This window comes from Convolutriloba macropyga, chromosome 5, assembly GCF_964194025.1.
Source record: "Convolutriloba macropyga chromosome 5, txConMacr16.3, whole genome shotgun sequence".
Lineage (NCBI taxonomy): Eukaryota > Metazoa > Xenacoelomorpha > Acoela > Convolutidae > Convolutriloba > Convolutriloba macropyga.
Genome location: NC_134472.1, coordinates 2,265,514 through 2,280,665, shown reverse-complemented (window position 1 = coordinate 2,280,665; position 15,152 = coordinate 2,265,514). Strand labels below are relative to the sequence as shown.

General features: G+C 38.4%; 1 protein-coding gene across 1 annotated transcript in view; it reads right to left on the bottom strand.

The window, feature by feature from the left end:
* The window catches only part of LOC142339038 (methylglutaconyl-CoA hydratase, mitochondrial-like), a 398,030-nt gene that overhangs the window by 301,209 nt on the left and 81,669 nt on the right, over window positions 1-15,152 (bottom strand). The gene's annotated exons all lie outside the window — the stretch shown is intronic.

Sequence of the window (15,152 nt, the reverse complement as noted above, 5' to 3'; positions counted from 1 at the left end):
CTAATTTGTAGAGAAAAACAAATTTTGATGGTGAGCTTTTTTTTCTAGGCACACCCGCTGCAGCCTCTTTCATTTTCAAACCATCAGCACAATTCCTATAGATCACAATTTTTTTGTCAAGAGGAAAATAGAGTTTGCCTTTAACAATTCATTGCTCTAAACAAAATTGTCCATAACAGCTGCCACATATCTTTTGTTCATAATCTAGGACAGTAAAATTCAATACAATGTACTTTAATTAATTTAAGGTCATGATTTAGGGAGTAAATTTAGTTCAATAGAACCCTTCATCAGTTAATGTTTTCGCATGTTTATCTGCTATTCAACTTCCCGAAATTGGAATTGATATGAAACTTAGTATCTACAAAAATCATTCTCTTTATTTTGCTTCTCGAGTACAGTTGACCAATTTAACAAATAATTTCAACACTCGTCTTCATTCACAGATATCTTGAGCCAGGAATAATAAGTTAATTTGCTAAGCTAACAACTGAGCCAAATTTCGCTAGGCCCAAAAAGAGAGCAAAATCCCTTCTCAAAAACTGAAAGCTAACTCGTGTCTCAAAATACGGTACACATATCAGATTGTTTACGAAATGGCACAAACAGCTTCTCATAAGATAACCGCTTTAGGCTCTTTAGGCATCGAGCCCTTCTGGCAGTAGCCAAACTCGGACCTTTATCTCAAATGGGAAAAATGGCAAACACAATTAAATTTTGCTGTTTTAGCAAAAGGGAAAATACAATCGATGCACTACTCGGCTCTCAACCCAAACATGTGCAATTACAACTTGAACTCATATAAGAAGAAACAATTTTAGGAGTTTAAGCACAATCAGAACGTTAAAGACCAGCTCGGAACGCGCAATTCAGTATGAATTGGGAAAATAGATACCAAAAGACTGTGTCGGTGATGTATTTCAGCATTGGAACGAAAGGAAGAAGAATTGTCATTAGCCGTAACCCACATCTTGTGTTGGATATCCTAACGTAAGCAGAACTTTGACGCCTCATGGAAGATCCTTAGATACAATCCAGAAATATCACCTACGATTGTTATGTTTTGCTCACAACAAAACAAGATAAAGGAGAAACAATCTTCGGAAAACTAAAAGAAGTGTCAGAGAATTGTAAGTTAGGCAGACAAGAAGATACTTAACATGCATTAAGATTGGCCAAATATATGGAACTTGAAATCGCAACCAGCTGCAAATCTCTATTAGCCAATCCGCTCCGCAAGTGAACGCCATACCAAATCAACGTTTGCAACACAAATGGACGACAGAAATGCCCACCACAAACCCGATCCACGAATCAGAACTGTCGAAAATGTGGCCTCGTTTGGTCTTTAGATCCCCAGGATTAATGTATCGCAAAAGGCAAAACTTGCAACAAATGCGGCTAAGAGAATCACTTCGCGCAAATCTGTCGGAAACCAAAGTCTAATCACCAAAAAAACGCCCGTTCTAATATTAATGCAATCATTTTTTCGGATAGTGCGCATCAAACAGACAATACGGTATACGATATCATTAATAAAATGTTCTATCTCGAATGCAAACCTGAGTAAGATATTTCGGATGATAACCTGGTTGCCAGCATCGCAAGTACCTCCTTACAAATTGAACCACGAAACACAACAATCAAGATAGACTAAATATATGTGAGACTTTTCAATGATTTAAGATATGTTTGTAGCAAACTGAACGAGTCATTAGCTTCATAAACTATTGACAATTCCTCCCTCGCACCATGGCTAATAACATCACCTGCTAAATTTTTAGAAACTTTTGCCAATGAACCAATTCCTGTGATTGTAATAGTACAAACTCTAAAATCAAACTGCGGCTGGCGTATCGAGCAGGTAAAATTTGTGGCAATACGCAATGGACAAAAACCTCTCAGTGATCATGAACGTTTTGACGCCCTTGGCATCTGTGACACTCAAAAATGAACTTCAACTAAAGTATGATAAACAACATTTCAACACAATGTCCATTTAAATTTCGAAGAGCAAAATAATTTGAAAATAAATGAATCGTAGTGGCCTCACAAGAAAAAATACTGTCAAATCCAAGTTTCACAGAAATGTTCAACCTAAACTCCGAAAAAGACGATCGTACCCCCTTAATTTACCCGACAGAGTCAAGACTCATATTTAAAAACTTGGACATATAGGAAATAAAGCAATTGTTCAGATGAATACTTTATATAACCCATAGTTATCACTGTGAAAACAAAACAAACTACACTAAAAGCACATAATTTCCAAAACTCTTAATGAGTACATTCACAAAAACAAATACCAAAACGCCCTACATCGATACTTCGACACAATAGTAGACTTCACATCACAAATAATAACAGATTACCAGACATTAAATTTTCATATAGCCAACTGAACCTCTACACTGAAGCAGCAAAACATTTCAACTTCTACATTGTGGTTGATGATTAGACGGGCACGTAACGAATTAAAGCTGGTTTTTGTGGACACATTGATATGCCCGCCGGATTCCAGATAGCCATGGACTACACGCTGATATATCTCAAAAAGTTTTTGCATATTTGATGGCATTCTTATTGTAAATAAAAACTCTGAAATTGAACACTTCCAATTAGCTACAGATTGTCCTGAATAATTATGTACAGATTTTCTTCGAAAAAAATTTTAAAAGTTCCACTTTGCAAAGTTCGAAATCTTACGGCTCAGATATATCATAATTCCGTCAGGTATCTTGTCACTCAAATCTAAAAAATCAGTCATCCTTATCAGTCATTGAAACCACCAAACACACTAAAAAATTTTGGTAACTTTTTGGTTCTGTACATTATCTTAGCAAATCTACATCTAATCTAGCCCAACTATAGCATCCTTTACAACCCCTCCTTGGAGAAAAAGATAAAAACAAAGGAAAAACTCAGACTACCCACTAGAATGCCATAAAAAACCGCATTGCAAATCACACTGAAAAAAATCACTAAAACCCGCAATTCGAAAGACGCCTTAAATGTGGGGCCTTTAGCCCTGAGCAGCTCTTGAAGAACTCAGTTAAAGGATGGAAGTCCACAAAATTCGTATCTACATTTTTAAACTGTAATGAAGAATGATATAGTGTAAATGGGTCAGATTTACTCGGGGTAGTTCGGTCAACCAAAAATTTTGAAAATCTTTTATATGCAAAGAATTTTCGGTCAAATCTATACTTAAAGATTACCGTTTCAACGATTACTACAACAGTTGTTTATCAAGATGTGTTGACCGCCGTTACCGTTTTAACTCCAAAATAGAACTTCTTCATGGTGCTAAAATGGTGTTTCTGGATTATGTATACGAAAACCCACATCAACCAGCAACAAATAGATCAGCTTATGCTTAAAAACTTTCGGTTGCAATTTGGTCATACATTACATTAGATGCCTAAACACTACAAAGCACAAAAACTAATTCTGCACACATTTAAATAAATTCTTCTTTTTTATTATGTACTCGCAGAGCAAGGCACCACTGTAAATCCACCTACTGAGGTTCCCACTGCTGTTAATATTGATTAATTATTGCTTCTACACATCTCAAAGTCAGCATACAGATCAAGTATGGCAAAATTGTTTAATTTAAAATAAATTCACCCCAACCAAGCAAATGATTAGATGCAATCCAAACATATTTAATCCTTCAAATCAAAACATCCTCGCACTACACTTGCACTCAAATACCAATTCACACATAACTCCAATTACCAGTACAAATTGTTCTACACTCAATACAATTAATATCCCGATAATACAAAACAAATTGAAAGTCCGCGCCATAAAACAAAACGTTAGCGTCTCTTGCTTTGAAAGATCCACTACAATTTAAAGGATTTATCCAATTCACCTTATCACTCAAAGAGGAATCGCAAATTCTCTTCTTTAATAGTGTTGAGAACTAAAATACCAAAAAAACTCACGTGCTAAAGTGGTAAACCATGGAAAAGGTCTTTTTGACCATTCTACCTATGACAATCAGTTGCTCAGTGATTCGATAAACTCAATTTCCGAATCTAATCAAACTACCTCATAAAAACAATGTAAAAACATCATTGAGAAGCCAATCTGCTCAAACTGCTTCGACACGTGCTCAGCCCCGCAAATACTTCACGACGTATGGAGTAGTCAACACACCACGCAGATCACTTTCTGATTCAAATATTAGCACTCCTCTCACCGATTGACCCCAGAAATGGAAGGAAAGGTTGTAAATAAAAATTTAATTACTTCCCTAAAAAACGAAGTCGCTTGAGGGAGGTGAGGGACTGCATCCTGCCAAATGATGAATCCAGTCTAAAACGGTTAAACACTTACCTGCACTCGTGTGGGCGAGACCTCCACGTTATCAGCGGCTGCCTTCGTATAATAGAGAAAATAGCACCTTCACGCGAGTAATCTGGGCAGCTGGCAAAGTTCTGTATGATAAGCTGGTAATGGTAGGCACTATCTTTTTGATAATGCCATTGCGTCAAATGAGTTCAAACTTCTGGACAATTATCTAAAACTTCATGGTGTGCCAAGACCTTTCATAATTAACCAGAACCTCTGCCTTAGCGGTAATCAAGTGAAAATTTTGTTTAAAAAATTATAGAGCTAATTCCAGCACTTGCAAATGATCACCGCACAATTGTGCTTGAAGAGAGACTTATTAACACAATAACAAAATAACTTGCATGTAAAAAAGTAGCACATACAGATATCAACTCCTTTATCATAAAGACAGCACTTATATCAATTTTATACATGCTACGCAAAAGCAAAATAAACAACTCAGATCTACCTCTTCGAATCTCACTTTGGTTAATGTGCTACTACCCGCTTTGCAATATTAGTACCTCACCTAAATTTACTGACTTAAACTATGATAAAACACTGAAATACTTTATAGATGAAGAAACAGTTCTCCTAATGAGCTCGTCCAATAGGAAGACTGGGTAAATTATCGCAGCGATGGGGAAATGGAGAAGAACATGTGGTCGACTACTCGTGATGTTAAAGGATGAGAGGACGCTGCTACGGTTGTCGAATAACTTTTGCTCAATTTGGCTCGATTCTGCCATGCAATACTCCTGAGAATGAAAGCAGTTGGATTAAAACAATTCCGAAAGAGACATCCCCATCGATCAAAGAAAACGGTTGATGGTTTATATGAAGCCCTGGCTCCCGGTTCTACTGTCAAAAAAGTTGAAAAAAATACTTTGGTGATTCGCGAACCTGGCCAACTAAATGTAACTGTTCGCAACAGCGATATTGCAAAACTTGGAACACGAGATGAATGTGTAGCAAACGTTAGCGAGTATGACATTCGACGTGGTCCTCGATTACTCACGAGAACATCAGAAGCACGAATCACGACCCATACAAAAGAACTGTACGAAATCTAAAGGAAAACTGAAAGATGAAACATTGCAAAAGAGATAGCAAAAGCAGTGTTTCATTGACCCGCTCAAAAATTGCTAGCGCAATGCAAGCAAGCATGCCAAAATTACCACCAACTCTTGCACCTGAGAATCCAGCATATACAATGTTCTATATGCCATATACAATGTTCTATGCAATATACAATGCCATATACAATGTTCTAGTCCCATCAACAAACACCACTGAATTGATCCTTCCGTCTGCCTGTGCACCACGAAAGGCCCTTCAACAAATCTCTGCTAGAGCGGAAAGAACTCGACGCAGCCCGAAATTCGGTGGCTCCGATAAAGACGATTCGTCAGGCAAATATAGTTACTCCTCTCATCCAATACGAACCCCAGACGGCAAGAAAAGAGCACTAGACATCGAATATCACTAACCGAGCGTAATACAATCAATTGTAGACACTGCTTTACAGTTGGAACCAATTCCAAATCCGTTTCCTTCCCCGATATTCGGAATTGTCTCTCCAATTGATCCCAAGAATTGTCCAAAAATTCATAGTCCCGATGTTAGTGACAAAGATTTCGATGACAAAGTACTTCGAGAACATTGAACTTTGAGCGAAAAACTGCAAAAACTATTCAACTATTCATAGCTTATTATTATCATTACCTATTCCCAGCCCGCGCATTTAATTTTAGTTTTCTTTAAATGGTGAATAATTAATAGTCAGTGATCAATATCCTTATTAAGATTTCCATTTGTGCAACTTAATTTCTGTTGAAGAGAGGGAAATGTCATGCATGATATCTTTTGTTCTTATTCTAGTTAAGTAAAATTCAATACAATATAGTTAGATTTTTAGGAGGTCATTTTTTAAAGAGTCAAGTTTAGTTCAACAGTGCACTTCATTAGTTAATGTTTTTACAAGTATGCATACTAGTACTCAAATTCCCTCACTGGAAATTTTTGCGCTCAAAATTATTACTCTATTAAGAGATTAAGAGTTTTTTGAGAATCATTTTAGAGCACTCCGACATTCTTAGACTTTGTGATACATATGGATACCTAAATATATATCGAAACCTTTATGTGTACTAAATTATTTACCCTCTATATATATAATTATATCATGTGTTTTATAAACTAAAAGTTATGACTTCTATTTATTCACCTATACTAATATTCCCGATAGTCTACTAAATTATTTCATATTTTGTTCATATCGATTTATTACTATTAATCATAATCTCAGTTAGTCAATCTGAATTCAAGTTACTCTGCATTTGCTCTTCATAATCCTAAGTTAATCTTAGCAGTGGATCCGCGTCGCGTTTCCAATAAACATAATTCACGCTACACAAGTAATTGTGTATTTGACCAGCACTTGCTACTCAATTCTTAAGACAAAGCATTCGCACCGCGAATCCTAACTTATTCAGTAATAAAAGATATAACATGGCGCAGTCAGCGACAAAGGACAGCGGCAAATCCCCACTTGGAATTCAACCCTTTTGGGAAAAGGCGACACTAGAACCCCCAATTCGCTGGGAGTTTTGGAGAATACAATTGAAACTCGCAATCCTCGCTAGAGAAGGAATTGAAGTGGACCTTCTCTTGGTAGACCCTCCAGAACATGTACTCCTGCCTCCTGAACCAGCATATGAGGATGCAGTGGACAACCCGACGGCGCAATCAGAACGAAACCGACGTACCCGCAATGAGCAGGCAAAAACAGCGTGGAAAAACCAATGTCAACGTGTCATGACAATCGGCGTACTTTGTGGTGATAAACCATGGAAGTTATGTGATCGAAAAGCATCCTCTCTGATGTATTTGAGCTTAGGCATGGAGGGGCGCCGTGTATTCAACTCAAAAAATTCAACCATTAACCTCGAAACAATCTCAACGAAGGATCTTTGGGACGTTCTCAATACAACCTTTATTCGGATCCATAATATAACCTCCGATAGATACCTCTTCCTCACAAGAAAACAACAAAAGGGAGAACCTATTGAGAAGTTCTATGGACATCTCAAAGAACTTTCGGAAAACTGTGACCTAGGAGATAAAGGGGACACTATCATCCGGGATGTCTTTATCGCGAATATGCAAAATGAAGACATTCAGAAGGAACTTCTTAAGGAAACAGTAGACCCAGAAAAAGCATTGGCAATAGCAATTAATATTGAGATGGGTACACTCAACCAACTAAAAATGAACGCATGCAAAACTGAATCACAGTCAACGGTTAACCAAGTACAACGGACACGTATTGCAAATGCTACCCCTTTCTCCAATATGAATACAACCGCACGGAAAAAGCCTACAACCTGTCATTTCTGTGGATCTAACTGGACCTCCGACCATCGCAATAAATGTCCCGCTCGGGAAAAACGATGCAATAACTGTGGTATTGAGAACCACTTCGCAAAGGTCTGTCGCAAACCTAAAGATCCCAATTCGTACCCAAAACCTAGACCGCAAGTCAATAACGTAGAAAAAGACGATCAAAATGAAGATGTCAATCAAATTTCGGCCAATTTTGATCCTGATTTGGAGTCAAACGATTCTTCAGATGAAGATAACTGTGTAGCAGTCATATCTTCAACAGATTCCGCAAATTCGGTGGACGCAACCAACCTTCCTGTAACTCTCGGCAATACACCAACAAAGGTTTTGGTGGATTCGGGCAGCGTATGTACAATAATCAATGAATCCTTGGCGAACTCAATCATTTCCCATGATCCAAAATCAAAGTGGATACGCGAAGCGAATCCTAAACAATTAAAAACATTTTCAAATGAACCTATTCACACGGTGGGCATCCTCCAAACTTCCATTCAAAGCAGCAATTGGTACGCGAATCCAATTGAAATTCAAGTAGTGGCGGACGGACATCGCTCTCTATTGGGTAGAGATTTGTTTCCAGCTCTTGGAATTTCAATACATCAATCAAGTAATCAAGTACCCATCAATCAGGTAGATCAAGAATATTGCCCAATCAAAAAACAGATTGCTATTGATTACCCCGACTTAATCTCCAGAATTGGTAAGTCTAAAGTACAAACAGTTCGTTCAAAATTCCACAAACATGATACCCCATCACATCAAAAAGGCCGACGTGTCCCTATAAATTTATTAGACAAAGTATCCGCCGAACTAAAGAAATTTTCTGAACAAGGACACATTGAAAAATTACAAGAATGTTCGGATAAAAACTTCATTTCTCCCATAGTAATTACGGTCAAAAAGGACAAATCTGTAAAATTAGCTCTTGATTCGAAAGTATTAAACGAAGCAATCCACAAAAACAAGTATCAAATGCCAAACATAGATAGCCTCATTGATTCAATTTCACAACATATTAATAACTCAAATCTGGGAGATAATGTATATTTTTCAACAATCGATCTAAAATACGCCTATAGTCAATTAAAGCTACATCCCGATACGGCACGCCACTGTAATTTTAACATCATTTGCGGCGAAGCAACGGGTACGTATCGTTTTAAAACGGGATTTTATGGCCTTACAGATATGCCGGCCGAGTTTCAAAAGGCAATGGATTACACATTGGTTGGGCTGACTAACACATACTGTTTTCTGGATGACATAATCGTAGTTAGCAAAGGCACCCAGGAATCGCACCTCAAATACGTATACAAATGTCTCCAAAAACTTGAAGCAGACAATCTTAGAAATAACTTAAGCAAATGCCAGTTCGCAAAACATCAAATAAATTGGCTTGGTTTTACATTTTCACAAAGTGGTGTTAAACCTATCGAATCTAAAACAGCGGCCATTGCGGAAATTAAAGCCCCAAAAACATTGAAACAATTACGGTCATTTTTAGGTAGTGTTCATCATCAAAGCAAATTTATACCTAATCTTGCCAAAATATGTCTTCCTCTTCGACCCTTATTAAAGAAAAACGAAAAATTTATTTGGAATGAGAATCATCAATCACATTTTGAACATATCAAAACTGTTATTGCAACCGCTACGGAAAATACTCATTTTAATCCAACACTGGAAACGCGCATCAAATGTGATGCATCCCGCCAAGGTTTAGGCGCTGCACTCGAACAATTAGATTGCGAAGGGTGGAAAACAATAGCTTTCGCATCTCGTTTTCTTAATAGCAACGAAGAACGTTATAGTGTAAATGAACTCGAATTACTTGGGGTGGTTTGGGCCATTGAATATTTTAAATATTATCTATTTGGGAAAACCTTCACAGTTTTAACAGATCACAAAGTACTTCTTTCCGTCTGAAAATCAAACCGCTCTAATAAATCTTACAACAGTAGATTAACACGATGGATTGACCGTTTGTTACCATTTGATTTTAATATTGAACATATTCTTGGTACCCGAATGGGCTTAGTTGATTATATTTCGCGACAACCAAATCAGAACGCTAAAAGTGTCAATCAATATGATGAGGAATTTATAGTAGCAACAATTTGCCGTATTCGCGACGCGATTACATCTTTATTTAGTAACGCAAATAAAATTCCTTTCCAAAAGCGGCACATAAGTAGTAATTATAAGCAACAAGTACATCCGACGCGAGTCCACTCTTGCAAACCTGCTAAAATTAGCGCGCATAATTCGAATGCCTCAATTAATTCACTCATTCCTCAAGCACAAGTAAACAATTACAATTCTGAATTCATTTCTAACTTTAATTGCCGTGCAAATCAACTGCTTCAATCTGATACCACAGCCGCATCGCGAATCCAGTCGCAAAATTCTAATTGCAATTTGATAGCTAGCTCCACACAACAAGTACTCCATATCAACATGTCAGCAAAAGAGGCACCACAAAGCAACCCATCAACTTCACCACACACCCCAAGAGTGACATTTCGCACCCAATCCACCCCCATTTCATCTACCAGAGCCGGACCCAGCAACACCCAAGCATCATCATCACCAGAGGACTATGACATTGAGCTTTCACGGGAAGAGGTATTCGAAAACAACCTAAACCAACTCTTCACTAAGTCCTTCCTGGCGGTACTCACAAGCAAAGACGCGGTGCTGAAAGAGATCCGCGATTGTGTAATGCAGGATGACGAGGCCCGCTGTAAAGAAGTGAGCACATACATCCACTCCTTCTGGAAGGATCTACACGTAAAATCTGGGTGTCTGTGTGTTGACCAACGTGTGGCCATTTCGAATTCTATCAAGGAGGCGGTGCTCGAATCCATTCATATGACGCACCCGGGTAGTTGGGGGATGATATATCTCTCTCAATATGCATGGTGGCCCTACATGCATAGGGAAATTTTAGCAAAAACATCCGATTGCGCCCCGTGTACGGATATTGGTAAGAATCTCAAACCTATTATACCAAAATCTAAATGGCACCCACACAAAGCTTGTCAAGAACCAAACGAAGAAATACAGATTGATTTTGGGGGTCCGATAATTAATGATAAAGACAAAGATATTTACTTCTTAACATGTATTGACCGTTATTCAAAATATCCAACTGTTAGAATATTCGAAAATGCTAATGGGGTAAACGTAGTAAAATTTCTTCGTGATTATGCATATACTCATGGAATCCCGCGAACGATACGCTTAGACCAAGCAACTTGTCTTGACTTGTAAACAAGTAACAAATTATTGTAACGAAAATAATATCGACATTCTCGACGCTCCGGTCGGTGATCAGAGCTATTGGATTGGTGGAGCGAATGATCCAAACAATTAAAAGACGTTTAGCCTGCATGAAAGCCGAAAATAAAGATACATTTTCCACAGCTAAAGTAATAAAACAAATAGTCTCTGATCTACGATTAACTAAGCAGAAAACAACAAAGATAACACCTTTTGAAGCTCATTTCGGTCGCCCTGCAAATACTCCCTTACGGAATATTAGCACACTTCCATCAAGTCAAAATCTAACTTATGAAAAAATTGTTAATCACTATTTAGATGCTGAGACACTTTCTGCGGAGGATTTGCTCGACGAAAATGGATGGATCAGTGCCAACAGAAGTGACATTGAGATAGAACATAAGATGTGCCAGGCCTCTTTAGACGCAGGACAACGCTATCGGGAGTCCGACATCAAAGAGTTCCGCTTTATAACGCATCCGCAGATCACAGACCCTATCCCCAGGACAGAACAGTCCCTTAACGTCAAACTGGCTCGCAAATTACCGCAAAAGAAAAGAGCAAAACGACAACTGGCGGGCCTGTACGAAGTGCTAAAACCTGGATCCTTCGTCACCAAATCGTCACCAACAACGACGATAATTAACGAGCCTGGCAGAACTCCAGTGAAAGTCCGAGATAGTGATCTCGCAAAATTTGGGACTAAAGCAGAACGATCCACCAACTTGTGGGTATACGCCCAGCGACGCCCTGCCCCGTACGAAAAAACCACAGAGTTTAAGATCGCGAAGCATAGTAACGATCTTAAGAAACAAAAGAGGGGCGAAATCAAGATCAGACATCGCCAACGTGATACTACATCAGTAGTATCCTCTGTGAATTCAAATGTCTCGCGTGCATTAACAGTCCGCAAGCCGAATAAACCACAATTCAAAAGGCGCCTTACTGTTCCCACAGCTGATATCCAAGAAGACGTCTCAACTCAAAACCAGCCTCTTATTTCAATTGTACCGGCCCCACCTACACCTACATCACAAGTACCCCCCGCACAGACACAGGACGACCAAACAAAAGGCCGCAAGCGCAATCGACCCCAATTCTATGGCTTCACAGATGCTGACATCTCTCCTACAAGCTCTCTAGCCTCAACAAGTTCTACTCAACCAAAGAAGCGCAAGAATAAAAAAGAGAAGAAACAAGCAAAGCAGTCCGATTCGGTGGTAACCCTCATACAAACGGCGGAACATTCTCGAATCCCGTCACCTCCCAGACCTGACTTACAATTGGGACAAGTTTCACCACCGGATCCCAGAGTTCGATATTTCGAATATGAGCAAGAACGAGAAATGTCGGTGTGGGATGCTGAAAATGAAATTTAAATTCAAAAACTTCGTAAAACTGTCTTAAACTGCATTCATTTATTTAGTCTTGTTCCCGCTCTGCTGATCCAAATATAATTTTAATTTTACTTTGAATTCATTACAGTTCATCTTCATTTGTTAGCTTTTAATTCCTTCAGTATTCGCCCTGCGAATCCATTTATTTCTGTTTGTGCATTTAAATTATTCAGTACAATGTATTCATTTCACACGCTTAAATTATGACGCGTATTCGCTTCACATTTACACAAATATTTAACAATAGTAGTACTTCTACATTTTGAGTTAAATTATGTTTGTCTCATTCAATTTCATGTTATGTGCAGTTATTAAAAAATTGTAAATACATTAAATTTTTTTTTGTCACAAGGGAAATGTGATACATATGGATACCTAAATATTAATCGAAACCTTTATGTGTACTAAATTATTTACCCTCTATATATATAATTATATCATATGTTTTATAAACTAAAAGTTATGACTTCTATTTATTCACCTATACTAATATTCCCGATAGTCTACTAAATTATTTCATATTTTGTTCATATCGATTTATTACTATTAATCATAATCTCAGTTAGTCAATCTGAATTCAAGTTACTCTGCATTTGCTCTTCATAATCCTAAGTTAATCTTAGCAGTGGATCCGCGTCGCGTTTCCAATAAACATAATTCACGCTACACAAGTAATTGTGTATTTGACCAGCACTTGCTACTCAATTCTTAAGACAAAGCATTCGCACCGCGAATCCTAACTTATTCAGTAATAAAAGATATAACAGACTTCTTCATTTTTGAGCACTCCGACATGATGTTTCGTAACACGGTTCCTCTGTTATTTTATTTTGTTTTTCTACCATTGAATCGTTTAGAGCCTTTTTGTCTATAACATTGATAGATCTGTTGTCCTGTCATGCCAATTTGTTGTATAACCAATCTGCTTTTCGGTTCATCGATATTCCCCCTCTTGCTTTGACCTGCTGGCAGCGCTATGTGATAAAGCAGAAGTGCTTTCTAGTTTATTCCTTGTAAAAAGACAAAGATTATGTTAAGTTGAACAACTTAATAAATTTAGGTCGAAGGAGACAAATTGCCAAATGGTAGAGTCTGCTTGCTAACCAATAGGTGACTGGTACTCATACAATTACTCAATTCAACAAGATTTTAGCTACGAATGCTAAGAGTGACTGAAATTTATTGTCTTATAATTGACACTGACGGATTGCCTAACGTCTTGCTGCCAACTTTTTGATTTTTTCCACTAAATTGAAAGACGTTGTTTTCAAATTTCTCAAAACCCAACTCTGGGGTTCATTTTTCTTAATGGATAGATCTTTTTGAAGCACACTAAATAGTGGATTACCGTTCTTGTCTAGGATAATAAAGCAGAAAACTAATAATTTGCACAAATTCTGCCCAGATATTCAGATTCCATTTCACCTCAAGCCGAAACCAGCCAACCGAGCTAGCAACAAACATAAAAAAATTTCGGTGTTCAAACAATCAAGTAGACTGCGCCATAGACTAGCGCAAAAGCGAAATGACCAAAGCCAAAATTTTAAAAAGTTGTCATTATTAATACATTTTGCGCGTCAAACCTTTTCTTCATGAGCTTAGTACAAATATCTCAAAACTCAACAGCGAGTTGTGTTATTAAATGCTCAAACTTCAACTGAGTTAGCTGATTTGTCAGGGGTTGAGTTGCGTTGAGTGCTACATAGCAACGTTTTTAAATCCTTAATCCGCAAATATTACGCTGAGGATTTTTCATGCAGTTATTGACCCGATAGGCTTTCTTTCATTACGTCTTCATTAACATGTCGTAAATGTCCACTTTCACATATGCGGAGTTTAAAGACCATACTCCCCTTTTCACAGAGTGGCTTACAAATTAAAGCATTACAAAGGTCTTTCCCACTATAGCCCCCTCGACAAAATTAGTGCGACCCTAAATGGTATGTTTACCCTGATTAGGGGAGGGATGTATACGTTACACGATTAATAAGCTTGGAAGGGGAGGGGGATTTGGGGGATTCGGGTCTTTCCCATCATAGCCCCCGGATCTATTCTGCTCCCCCCCCCCTACCTTAGTGAGCTTATATTTTTTATGCCCCCCAGGAGCACGTGGTATTTTCTTACATAGTACCGTGCTATATAATAACATATAATTTGTAAATGAGGGGTGTGAAAATCACTGGGGGGGGGGGGGGGGGGCAAAACAGAACAGATCTTACCCCTCCCCCAGCTTAGTTGTCAGATAACCTATAGCCCCCCCCCCCCCCCGACATGGTAATTATACCATAATGGGGGGCATAATTTTGTGGGTGGGGGCTATAATGGGAAAGACCCGGGTTTTCTGCAATTGGAAAGACCCCAATATTTCACCACTGGTTTTGGCGATTCTATTAGAGATTTTTTAGCGCTCAAAATAATTGAGCAAAACGAGACAGTTGTGGCAGAATGAAGTGGCATCTGTCCTGTGAATCCACTACTCCAGAGCTTATTCTGCGTTCGGATCTTTTCCGTTTGTGCCCCCAGTACGTTTTGCGCCCCCAGTTACAGAGTACGTGCCATTACATTGTAAATCATTATGTAAAAAATGGCACGTGCGACTGGGGGTGGGAATAATATGCGCCCGCTAAGCTGGGGGGCAAAGAAGAAAAAGATCCCTGCGTTCGCATTTCGTGTTCTTGGGTTCTGTGCCCGGGTTAAACCCCTTTCCCCTATCCACCGGCCACC